Below are 12,869 nucleotides of genomic sequence, written 5' to 3' on the forward strand. Positions count from 1 at the left end.
TGGGGACTTTAGACCCAGAGAGGGAGAGGGGCTGTGTGATGACCGGGGGACATGCTTGTGGTGTATACCCTTTGGTTGGTTCACGATGCATGGAGGGGATTGTAATCATGGCCATGATATGATAAACAATAGAATGAATGTAAAACTAATGTTCTCCCATGTAAACTATCACATAATTTACAATAAAACATTAAAAAAAAAAAAAAAAGAAAACCAAAAAACCCAAAGTACATTATTGTACTGGTCAAATTTGTTGCCCAGGACCTCTTTAAAATGTTTAAAAACAAAGATATCACTTTGAAAACTAAAAGGCACCAGACCCTAAGCCATGTTATTTTCAATTGCCTCATATGGGTATGAAAACTGGACAATGAATAAGAAAGACTATAGAAAAAGTGATGCATCTGAGTTATGGTGTTGATGAAGAATATTAAAAATACCATACACTGCCAAAAGGAGAACAAACAAGTCTGTCTTAAGAGGAAATACAGTCGAAATGCACCTCAGAAGTGGGGATGGGAGATTTCATCTCATGTACTTTACATGGTATCAGGAGGGACCAGACCCTAGAAAAGAACATCATGCTTGGTAAAGGGCCAGCAAAAAAGATTAAGACCCCCAAGGATATGGACTGACTTAGACGTTGCAACAATGGGCTCAAACATAACACAACTGTAGCCAGACTGAGCACTGTATTTATCTGTAAGATAAGCACTCGATTGCTAGGTAAGGATGGAGCAATGTTTCATTCTGTTGTGCACAGAGCCATTATGATCAGCGGCAATTTGACAGCAGCTAATAACATGTACATTTATGAACATTTTCAAATTTCAAATTCAGAATTAGCACAGTTAAGGAGCATCTTTTTTCCCAAATCATACTAACAACTCGAAGGCAGAAATTTAATCTTCAATTCTTAGTCACTCAAGTGCTTATAAGAAGAAAAAATAGATCAGAAAAACTTTGTGTAAAGAAATAAAATGAACACGGTAGATTAGCCTGCCCTAAAATGGTAAGAAACAACTTTTTAAAAGGTATAAACCACAAGGATAAAGAGACTAGGAAAGGAGATAATCACAGATGTGGAAAGACAAGACCTTTCTGAAGCTATAAAGCAGATGGGTAAAAGGTGTTGTATTTAGCAAACTATAACTTTCTGAAGCCTAAAAACCTGTAAAAAGAAAAGAAAAAACAAGCTGATTCATACTGTCGGTAAACAGCAGATTCACAAAAATAAGTCCCCAGGTAATTCTAAGGCAGAGTGAAGAACAGGTAAAAAGCTGGACAATTAGTTAAGTTTCAAAACAGTTCCAGATTTCCAACTCTATTCTGCAGTCAGGCAACTCTCCCTCCTCAGCACCTATACAAACTGAGATTATTATAAAGAAGCTAAACTCAAGAAGCTCAAAAACGGGGGACACTAGGTTCAAGTAGGGATGTGGTGCCATACTGAAAACCAACTTACATGAACAGAAATAACAGTGGGAATGCCAGCTCTTTTTCTGTAAGTTCTCAAAACATGGCAGCACATCCTCTACACAAACATTTGTTGCTGCTGTAGAGTCAACTACAAGTCAAGGAGACCTAGTATACAGCAGAATAAAATGTTGCTCAATTCAACTACATCTTCTTGAGATAGAAGCTCTCTTTCTCAAGGAAACTGACCAGCCCAAGAGAGAAAAACCTACAAGTGCTTCCAATAAAAGGTACCGGCTACCCTGCCCACCCTTCAGCCAACCACACCATAGAGCTTCCTTTCATTTTCTGGCACATCACTCTTAAATATGAATAGGCAGCCCTAAGATTACCAGACATTTGGGGGAAACCTCTATAAAGAAAAACAAGTAATAGAAACAAAGGAAACTGGAGGAAATACAGCAATCAAGAGAGCAACTGTTAAGTGCTGCCATGTCTGTTCCCATTCACAGACACCACCTTGTATAGGGTTACGGAGGAGCTAGTGAGTTTGAACCACCAACCTTGCCGTTCAAACCAACCTAGCAGTCGAGTGTTTATCCTACAGGTACACACAATGTGAAAGATGGTACAGTATAATAGTATCCATGAGTGGTGCAAATGGTTTACAATGCTAGGCTACTAACCGAAAGGATGACAGTTCAAGTTCACTCATATGTGCCTCAGAAGACAGGCCTGGTCATCTTTAAGAAAGCCCACAAAACTCACCCATTAAAAACCCTATGGAAAAAAAGATTACAAACTTTAGGAAAGAATCCCTGGATAAGCAAAGCACTGTTTAAGAAGAACTAAGTTGGAGATCTCTCACTCCCTGATTTCAAATTTTACTACATGGCTACAGCGGTCAAAACAGCCTGGGACTGGTACAATGAAAGACACATTGATCAATGGAACAGAATCGAGAATCCAGAAATTAACCCAACCACATACAGCCAAATGATCTTTGACAAAGGGGCAAAGTACACTGACTGGGGAGGAGATTGTCTCTTCAACAGACAGTGCTGGCAGAACTGGAAATCAATATGCAAAAGAATAAAACAAGACTTTTATCGCACACCATATACAAAAACCAACACAACATGGATTAAAGACCTAAATGTGAATTTCAGAATTATACAGGTCATCAATGAAAAAATAGGGACAAATTAGCATAGTGGTTACAAATCCGGCTGCTAACCTCAGGGCCAGCAGTTTGAAACTACCAGCTGTTCCACGGGAGAAAGATAAGGCTTTCTGCTCCCATAAAGACTTACAGCCTCGGAAACCCTGTACATGGTCGCTATGAGTCGGAACCGACTCCAAGGCACATAACAACAACAATGGGTTAATACGCCAGACTGCAAAGCCATCTGAACTGCAAAGTCGGCAGTTCAAGCTCACCAGCTGCTCCTCGGAAACCCTATACAGAGGGTCACTATGGGTTGGAGCCAATTCAACATCTTTCAACACAATAATACAGGGCACACATAGACTATCAAACATTGCAAGAATCGTACAAACAAAAGACAAAATAGATGAATGGGACACACTAAAAATTAGAAAATTAGTGCATCAAAAGATTTCACACCAAGAGTAAAAAGCGAGCCCACAGAATGGGAAAAATCTTTTGCAGTGACATATCAGACACAGACTAATCTCTAAAATCTATGGAAACTACAACACCTCTACAAGATAAATACAAATAACCCAATTAAAATATGGGCACAGGATATTAACAGACACTTCAGCAAGGAAGCCCATTAAAGACATGCAAATCAAAACAACAATGAGATATCTATCGTTTCACTCCAGTAATAACAGCGAAGTTCAAAAAAGCAGAGGACAATAAATGCTGGTGAGATGTGGAGACTGGTGGGAATTTAAATGTGAGATGTGGAAACTGGTAGGAATGGTTCAACTACTCTGGAAAATGGTATGATGTGTCCTCAGAAACTTGGAAACAGAAATACCTTATGATTCAGCAATTCCTCTACTTAGTATATATCCACAAGAAACATGATCCAGAACAAAAGCAGATACATGCATACCAATGTTCATAGCATCACTATTCACAATAGCTTAAGTGCCCATCAAGGGAAGAATGGATAAACAAACTTTGGTACATACACACAACGGAATACTATGCTACCTTGAAGAATAACAATGAAGCTGCAAAGCACCACATAACATGGATGAACCTTGAGGACATTATGCTAAGTGAAATTAGTCACAAATGGACAAATATTGCATAAGACCATTATTTTAAAAACTTAAAAGATATCCATATTAAAAGAAAAAATTTTCTTTGTTGGTTACCAAGGGTGGGAGGGAGAGGATGGTACAGCACAGGTTAGGGGATAGACACATCATAGTTCCAGGTATTGGGGAGGGCAATATAGAAGGAAGAGAGGGTAATATATAAGGGGGTGGTGGAGGAACAAGGTAGATAAGGGAACACTTAGGCAGCTTTGCATGGGATAAATGGGACAGAGGTAAATAATGATATATGCTCAACCTTGGAACAACAGGGCTCAGTGATACAGACATCAAGCCATAGTCAAAACAGGTAAAAGAAGGGAAATAATGGTAAGATGCTTGACTATCTTATGGATATTGGTTTCCCTTGCCTACTATTGTAAAATAGACACTTGAGTGGGACAGGAATGAATATCGGGAAACATGATTACAGAAAGTTTGTAAGCCCATCTTCAGCCTATAACTGGCTGAATTACCTAAAAGGGGTTCTAGAACTTACGCAGTGAAATAGGCTTCTTGCAGAGACTTTGAAGTGTATAGGACCTTAGGTGGAATCCTGAGCCCTATCCAGAACCTTCTGAGGTGGGACATTCCCACTAAAAGGACATGCAGACTAGCTCAGAGCAGCTAGAGGAACAGAAGACACTTCTTGAAAGAAAGACTAATAGGAAAAAACAAAAATGGCAGTCTATTTGACTATTACAAGAACAATCAAGCTGTTTGCCAGCAAGCCATCAAGGCAAGCAATCAAGTCCCTTCAGAGCAAACTCCCCCCACCCCCAGACTGAAACTCAAAGGGAACATAAGAGCAGGTACCATGTAAGCTTGCTGGCAACCACATTGGTCTACATGTGAGTGGAAGTAGGGGATCACCTGGTCCAGTTCAATTCAAGGCAGAGAGGTCAGCCTCAGAATGTTAGGATGACTGTTTGTTTGGAATTCCAAGGCATAATCTAGACAGATTTTCTCAAACGACACAGGATGAACACTGGGGCTTTTTAGAAAAAAATTTTAAGAAAACTGAAAACTGCCCTGGTGAAAAAAAGATCAGGAAAGTTGTATCAAGGAATTTTTCCAACACAATAATACACCTGCTAATTCTTCAGGAAGCTCTGGTAGTGTAATGGTTATGAGTTGGGAGTTCAAAACTACCATCCGTTCCAGAGGAAAAAGATGATGCTTTCTGCTCCTGTAAAGATTTACCACCTCGGAAACCCTATGCAGAGTAGAACCAACTCCAAGGCATACAGCCCCACCAATTCTTCCAGAGCAGCAAGGGCTGGTGGTTGGTCTATGAGCATTTTGTTGGAAAACTTTACCCCATCTACTCTTGAGTCCTGATCTGCCCCTTCAGACTTTTTGTTTTCAAAAAGTATGTTTAAAAGGAAAACAATTTGAGGATGCCAAAAATTGCCATTTTGATGTGTACATTGAAGAAGGCCGAATTCTTTGTGGAAGGGTTGTTGTAGTTGAGTACCATGGAGTCGGTTCCAACTCATAGTGACCTTGCACAGGGTTTCCTAGGCTGTAAATCTTTACAGGAGCAAAACACCTCATCTTTCTCCCATGGAACCGCTGGTAGTTTCAAATTGCTGACCATGAGGTTGGCAGCCAGACTTGTAACCACTAAGCTATCAGAGCTCCTTTGTGGAAGGGTTAGAGAGATGGAAATCTTCAGAAATGTATAGATCTAAGTGGACGGTATGTTGATAAACAATAATTTCACTTTTGATATTTTTCCTTAATAAAGTTTTCTATAACTTTGCAGTAGTACTTTTTGACTTACCCTCATAGAAGGGTAGGAAGATAACACTGAAGAAATTTCTCAGATAAAGTGATGAAAAACAGGAAAGAAAAGAAAGAAAATTAAAAGAGCAATCTATGAGTTCCAACATCCAAATAATACAAATTCCTAAAAAAGTATAAATAAATTGATGAAGAGATTATCAGGGAAATATTACATGACATTTAGATTATCCATTCAATGAGGGACACAATGAACGTAATTAATAGACTGGGAGAAGATACTTCCTAAGCCTAAAATCAACAAACCACTCAAACCTAACCTTGAAAAGGAATTCCTGCAAACCAATAAGGCAAGAAACACAAAGGAACAAAAGTAGGCAATTATCAAAAGGGAAAACCAGAATGGATACAAAAGATCTTCAAACTGATTAATAACCAGCAAACATAAACTGAAACAATGATTTATAAATTTATACCAACCAAAATGACAAAAATTATAAAGTTGGGTAAGACTAAAGGACCAGCAAAAATGTAGACAAACAAGAACACGCCCTGAACTGCTCTTCGGCACATAAACTATTCTCCAAGTTATGACGCTGGAATCCCACTGAGTATCTCAGAGAATTTCTCATAGTTTCCATAAGGATGCACAAATAACAGTATATTTACTGCAATGTACTTGTGAAGGCAGAAAGCAAGGTAGGTATCAATCATTAGAGAATAAGAAGTAAAATGTGACAGATACATACTATAGAATACTCGTTAGACACAATTTTACATATGCACAACGAAACAAAAATAGTTCCAAAACAATGTTGAGCTAAAAAAAAGAAACAAGACAAGGTCCACAGCACAATACACATAAAACATACACAAACCACTATATACATAATCAAGAGATATACTAACAACAATAAAGTAGGTAGCTATGGGAAGGGGTAACAGAAGTAAAGCTCAGAAATGAACGAAAAAAATTTAAAGGACCTTGTATGGTCTGATGATAGTATTATCAAGAACTGAAAAGCATAATTAACTCTTACAGCTCTTTTTTTTTTTAATGTGAAGTCCAAAAGAAGTAATAATAAATTTCCCAGAACTGTGATGCTGCAGGATAATGCACTGACCCGCAAGGTCAGTGGTTCAAACTCATCAGCTGTTCCTTGGAAACCCTATACAGGGTTGCTATGAGTAGGAATCAACTCAAATGGCACTTAACAAACAAAAACAAAGAACATGAATTCCCAGCTTGAAGGACCCATGAAGTGTCAAATGAAAAAGACTTCTACCAAGACATAACATCATAGAATTTTAGGACTTAATAAAATCCTAAAAGATTCAGAAACTGGGGGAAGAAAGTGCAGGGCCACATTAAAATGACAAAATAATTAAAATGGTGTTGACCTTTAATATCAACATTGTAAACTAGAAAACAATAAAGCCATGACTTTAAATTTTTGGGTAAAGAAGATTTTCAGCTTACAATCTTATATCCTTGCCATACTGATAAAATCATGTGAGATCCCAGAAAGTTTTTATTACACATATACTCTTTCACAGACAGTTATGGAAGATGTACTCCAAGGAAATGAGTAAACTAAGAAAGAAGAAAGCAAGGGAAACAAAAAACAGGGAACCCAATAAGAGAGAGGAGCAAAGGGAATTTAAAGGAAGACAATAAAGAAAAGTCCCAATATAGTAACTGTGAAATAGATATAAAAATAACAAGTTCCTATTGTATTAAGAGGACAGATTTGTGGACAGCTGGTTCAGAAAATAAAGCTCCCCTCTCCCAATGTGCTGGGCCTCAAAGTCAATTTGAGCCACAAACTCAGTGGTTCAAACCCACTAGCCACTCTTAGGAAACCCTATACAGGGTCGCTATGAATCAGAACCGACTTAATGGCACTTAAAAACAACAACCCCAAAAAAGGAGCTCTAGTGGCACAGTGGATTACACAATGGGCTGCTAAGCACAGGTCAGCAATTGGAATACACCAACTGCTGCTCAGGAGAAAGATGAGGCTTTCTGTTCCTGTAAAAATTTACAGCCTCAGAAACCCTACACAGGGTTGCTATGAGTGGGAACTGACTTGATGGCACACAACCACCACCACCACCACCAAATAAATGTATTAATGCCTGAATAAAAAGGCTAATAAGGAAAATGGTATTATAGTACCTGGCATAGCACTGTAGGATAAAGCAATGTTCTGCTAACTGCAAGGTTAGCAGTTCAAATCGACTCATCAGCACTTAACAACAACAAATAAGGTTCCACTGTAAATATTTACACAGTTACAATAATATATCGAGTCCTGGTGTGGCACCTTAGGATAAGCACTCAATCTAAAGGTCAGTTTAAACTGCAAGGCTGGTGGTTCAAACTCACTAGCCACTCCTTAGAAACACTATACAGCATTACTGAGTCAGAAACAACTTGGCAGCACTTAATAATATATAAACACTGAATACTGACTTGATTAAAAAAAAAAAAAAAAAAGCCTGTGATGGAAAAGACAGTGTATGTGATACATGAGGTAGGTAATGTATGGAACACTAACATCTTGCTCAGACATTCCCCAGTGATGTCTAAAATAGATTTCTCAACAAATAACAACAAAAGTAATTTATAAATATGAAAGCTCTGTTTGAATTCCAGCTCTACCACTTAATCTGTGAAACAGGGCAGGTTACCTAAGTACCCATGCTTTTACCTACCTCCTCCTCAAAGGGATTCTGCAAGGATAATGAAGTAAAAGCACCTGATGTGGTCCTTTCCCATTAGTAGGGGTTCAATTGATGTTAGTACCTTCAGCCTGGCTTTCCATTCCCTAGCTATAAATCCCTATTCTGACCCCAGACTGCATTGTTGGTCACAGTACAGAGATTCATGGACAACTAAGTATACATTCCTCCTCAAGCCAGAAAAGCAATCATGATGAGTAAGCAGACTAAGTACAAAGGGCTGTTGTTGTTGTAAGTGCCAGTGAGTTGTTTCAGACTCAGAGCGCTCTGTAGAGGGTTTCCAAGGAGAGGCTGGTGGGTCTGAACTGCTGACCTTGAATTTAACAGTACAGTACTATCATAACAGCATGGCAGCAATATTCTTAGTATATGAGGAAGATTATCCCCCTTGAGGCTTTCTGCTTCCATAAATATTTACAGCCTCAGAAACCCTATGCAGGGTCACAGTGAGTCTGAACTGACGCTAAGGCACACCACCACCACCACCACCACCACCACCATCCACACCCTGGATTGCTCTTCAGAACTGTCCCACTTAGTCTGCAACACTAGGGCAGAACCATATTTTCAGGTAGGTCTGTTTCTAACTATTCTACTATTTTGTACTATTGTACTAGTTTGTACCACTGTAACACCTCAACAACAAACACCACCATCTGTACTTTCCACTAATCTTCACCTTTGGATTATTGATATTTGACTTCAAAATTTTCTAATGCAGGACCTATTTGTTCCCCAGTTGGCATGGAGGCATCTCATGCTCACTACAGCAAGAAAAAAATGAAATCAGTCCAAATCAGCTAACTGAATAGTTTACCCTTTCCAACATTTTCTTCCATTATTATGGCTGAATTCATAATATTCTGTAAAGTCCTGCTGTGGTGTCTTAAGATAAGCACTCAACCTCAAGGTCAGTGGTTCAAAACTCACAAGCTGCTCCTCAGAAACACTATACAGGGTTGCTATGAGTCAGAACCAAGTCAACAGCACTTAACAATAATATACAAACACAATACTGACTTAATAAAAAAAAAAAACACCTGTGATAATGACATTAGGAGGAAAAGAGACGCAGTGTGTGTATGTGATATATGACATAGGTAATGTATAGAACACTAACATCTTGCTTAGATTTAAAAATGATTGTAAGGTTCAGAAGAGAATAATGGATTATCTTTATCTCTAGATCATCTTTACTTGCATGCTCAAAGTCTCAGTTGATTTTCATATAATGCTTACACATAAACTACTTTATACATAAGTACATACTTTATGTCCTGGTGTGGCACTGTGGGATAAAGCACTGGACCGCAAGGTGGGTTTGAACCACAGGTGGCAGTTCACACTCACCAGCTGCTCCTCGGAAACCCTATACAGGGTCGCTATGAGTCAGAACCAACTTGACGGCACAATAACAACAACATACACATACTACTTTATATACTTTACATTTGATAAAGTTAAGGGCACAGACAATATAAAAGCATCAAAACTGTATTTAAGCATTGATTAAACTAACACTACGCTAAGGCAGTGGAGATAAAAAACGATAAATGTAATCCCTGCATTCAAATGTAAGGGTAAAAAAAAAATAATGAAAGGACAAGAGAGAACTGGAAAAAAAAAGTAAAGAAAAAAAACTGAGCACAATTCCAGGCTGTCATAAAATAATTTACAACATAATTGAGGCTAAGAAAAATTACAAAAACTCTACACAACTCAGTACTAAGCCTGTCAAAGAGTAAAGAGAAACAAAATGGCTTTAAAACCACCACCATCTAATAAGTTATTTGTTTAAAAGAATATAAATTAAAATGACCAAAAAAGGGATGGGGGGAGACTAGTGCTGAGCTCTTCAGAAAAATCTGTCTCTAAGGTTTCTATGTATAAAGATCAATCAATAGTGTTCTCTGACTTCAATGACAAAAAGATGTTTTCATATATGTCAGCCTAGATAAAAGTATAATATTAAATCATAGTTCTATGAAAAAATTACTATGAGAAAGAAATTCCTATAACTTTAACATTATTCGAGCACATTGATTTCAGGGAATAGGTTTATTTCAGGTCATTTGGTTCATTTTAGGTTTTTACAAATATGTTTTGAGTCCCTATTAGACTGTAAACTCAAGAATTATGCTAAACTCCCTTTGCTATGTGGAATGCTTTAGATTCTGCTCAACTATGATGACTGATAAAATGTCATGCAGTTCATATTTTGTATTAATTGCTTATTAGTCTACACTATATACTAGTGGTTACAAATTGGGCTGTGAACCGCAAGGTTAGCAGTTCAAATCTACCAGCTGTTCCGCACGAGAAAGATGAGGTTTTCTGTTCCCGTAAAGATTTACAGCCTTGGAAACCCTGTACATGGTCGCTATGAGTTGGAACCGACTCTACGGCACATAACCACCACCACCACCACCAAAGACTACACTATACATTCCATGAGGACAGGGACAATGTCTTGATCATGACTATACCCCCAGTCTGAAGCACACAGTCAATCACTCCATAAATTGAATAAATGAAATAAGACCACTAAGTACTGAAGCAAAGGAGAAATAATTCTTACAATGGAAATTACTTTAGGTTCTGTAGCTGGTTCCAATAAGGCCTGGCTGACTTTTGATAAGTTACTTAACTTCCCTGACCTTCAATGTTTTTGTCTATGTAACAGGAAAAATTGATATCTACTTAAAGAAAATCTACTTTACAGTTACTCTAAGTATCAAATGTTTTAATATATGTAAAGTATCTACAATACCCTAATAGCTCAATAATTGTTCATTCCTCTACTTCTTCTGATGTCTTCCATATTAAAAGCATATGTGGCGCTATAAGAATTAGCACTGGACCGAAAGATCGGTTTGAGCAGCAAGGTCGGCGGTTCAAGCTCACCAGTAGCCCCTTGGAAACCCTATACAGGGTCGCTATGGGTTGGAACTGACTAGATGGCACCAACAACAAAAACAAGACTAAATTATTTAAGTAGAATGCAATAGAATTAATTCTCACTTTCCTGTGAGAAAATGTCCTCTCTTCAATCTTTAAAATGAGAAAAATAATTTATGGATTACTTTCAAAATACTACAAAATCAAGAAAAATGTCAGAAATAAATCTTAACGCAAGAAGGAGGGGAAGGTGTGGGGGAGTCACCTCTCCACCCATGTAGAGGTAAGAAATGGGGTCTTTAAGAAACCGCTTGAGATGAATGGAAATATTAATACTGAGTAGTGCTTTTAGAAAATATTTCAGAATCGTTTATTATTTATTCTAAGTCTGGGCCTTTAAAAAGATCAATCATTTTGAAATTTTTTATTTAAAAACGGAGTATTAAATACTTCCAATGAACCCCAAAACGTTCCTTCATGATGACTCCCTTCAATTTTCTCACATTCAGAGCTTAATCTAATCGCTGTTTCCCTCGCATCCTCACTTACACACCCAATGCACACACCAAGTTCTGTCATTCCTATAATTACCACACCCCTGTCGGCCGCCGTCGGCCCGTGTTGTTATGACATCTGTAAACTGCAGTCCTTCTCCCTCCGCCCCCTGCCAGGCCGCTCTGCCAGCGGCTCCCGCTGGGCTGTGTAACTTGTCAAATCCCAAAACGGCCCCTGCCAACCTTGGTGAGGATTTTTTACACGCCAGTCGTGCTCCCGCCTGCCTCTGTCACAGCACTCCGCGCTGCCCACCCCCGCCCACCCGCCCGCGGCGCAGCCTGAGCGCTCTCCTCACCCCCGCCCCGCCGCGCCGCCTCGGCACCCCGCAGTCCCCGGCGCCGCTTCCAGCTCCGCCGCCGCGCCGCCCCGCCCCGCCTCGACCGGCGTTCCTGACGGCGATCACACCAGCGTTCCCCACCCCCCCCCTCCCCAGTGCCGGCCGCGCGGCCGTTAGGACAGCCGAGCCCGTGACGCACGGGCGCGCCGCCAACGCCCGAGCCCAGGGACCTGAGCTCGAGCCCCGGCCGGCGCACGCCCTCGTCTCTGGGCCTCTCCCGGTCCCGCCGAGGACAGCAGGAGCCACCGTGGTAGGGGGAGGGGCCGCTACCGCCAGGCCCCAACACTCACCAGGCTCACGGCAACCGATCCTGGTGCCACTTCTGAGGTGAGCCGCTCGCTTGCCCGGCCGCTGTACCTCTTCTGCGCACAACCTTCAAGAGCCAGCCGGCTCCGCGGCAGTGCTTACCAGGCCTGGCTCTCCGCCGCCGCGCACAGAGCAGTGAGACTCAGCTCAGCCGGCTTCCACAGCGCGCCTGCGTGCGGGGGCTGGTCCGCGCGCCTGCGTGCACCCCTCCAACGCCCTGTTGCAGAGGCTGCCGGGAAATGTAGTCTTTCAGTGGTCTGTCGGTGAACTGTAGGCAAATCGCCTTGAGCCTCGAGCCAGTAAAGAGCTAGGGTCGGCAATAAGATTCCCTATGGATGGCTTGGGTTATAGAATCGTCAAGGAGTGACAGAGATGGTACTTCTTACCATATATTGTAAAGTTATTTTTACAAACCTGTCTTCGCTAAGCTTTTCCAATGCGGATTGAAGCTCACTTACCTCTCTGTCCATATCTAGCCTTTGTACCTGTTGTTAAGTGCCAGAGAGTCGGTTCCAACTAATAGAGACCCTGTATAGGGTTTCCAAGGAGTGGCTGGTGGGTTTGAACTGCA

At 40.4% G+C, this 12,869-nt stretch overlaps 1 protein-coding gene across 1 annotated transcript in view; it reads right to left on the bottom strand.

Moving 5' to 3' along the window:
• The window catches only part of KPNA1 (karyopherin alpha 1 (importin alpha 5)), a 124,136-nt gene extending 111,682 nt beyond the window's left edge, over positions 1-12,454 (bottom strand). The window contains exon 1 of the mRNA XM_006869355.1: positions 12,283-12,454. The gene's annotated coding sequence lies outside the window, so the exon portion shown is untranslated. The remainder of the gene's footprint in view (positions 1-12,282) is intronic.
• Between the last annotated feature and the right edge of the window lie 415 nt (positions 12,455-12,869).

This window comes from Chrysochloris asiatica, unplaced genomic scaffold (assembly GCF_000296735.1).
Source record: "Chrysochloris asiatica unplaced genomic scaffold, ChrAsi1.0 scaffold00130, whole genome shotgun sequence".
NCBI lineage: Eukaryota > Metazoa > Chordata > Mammalia > Afrosoricida > Chrysochloridae > Chrysochloris > Chrysochloris asiatica.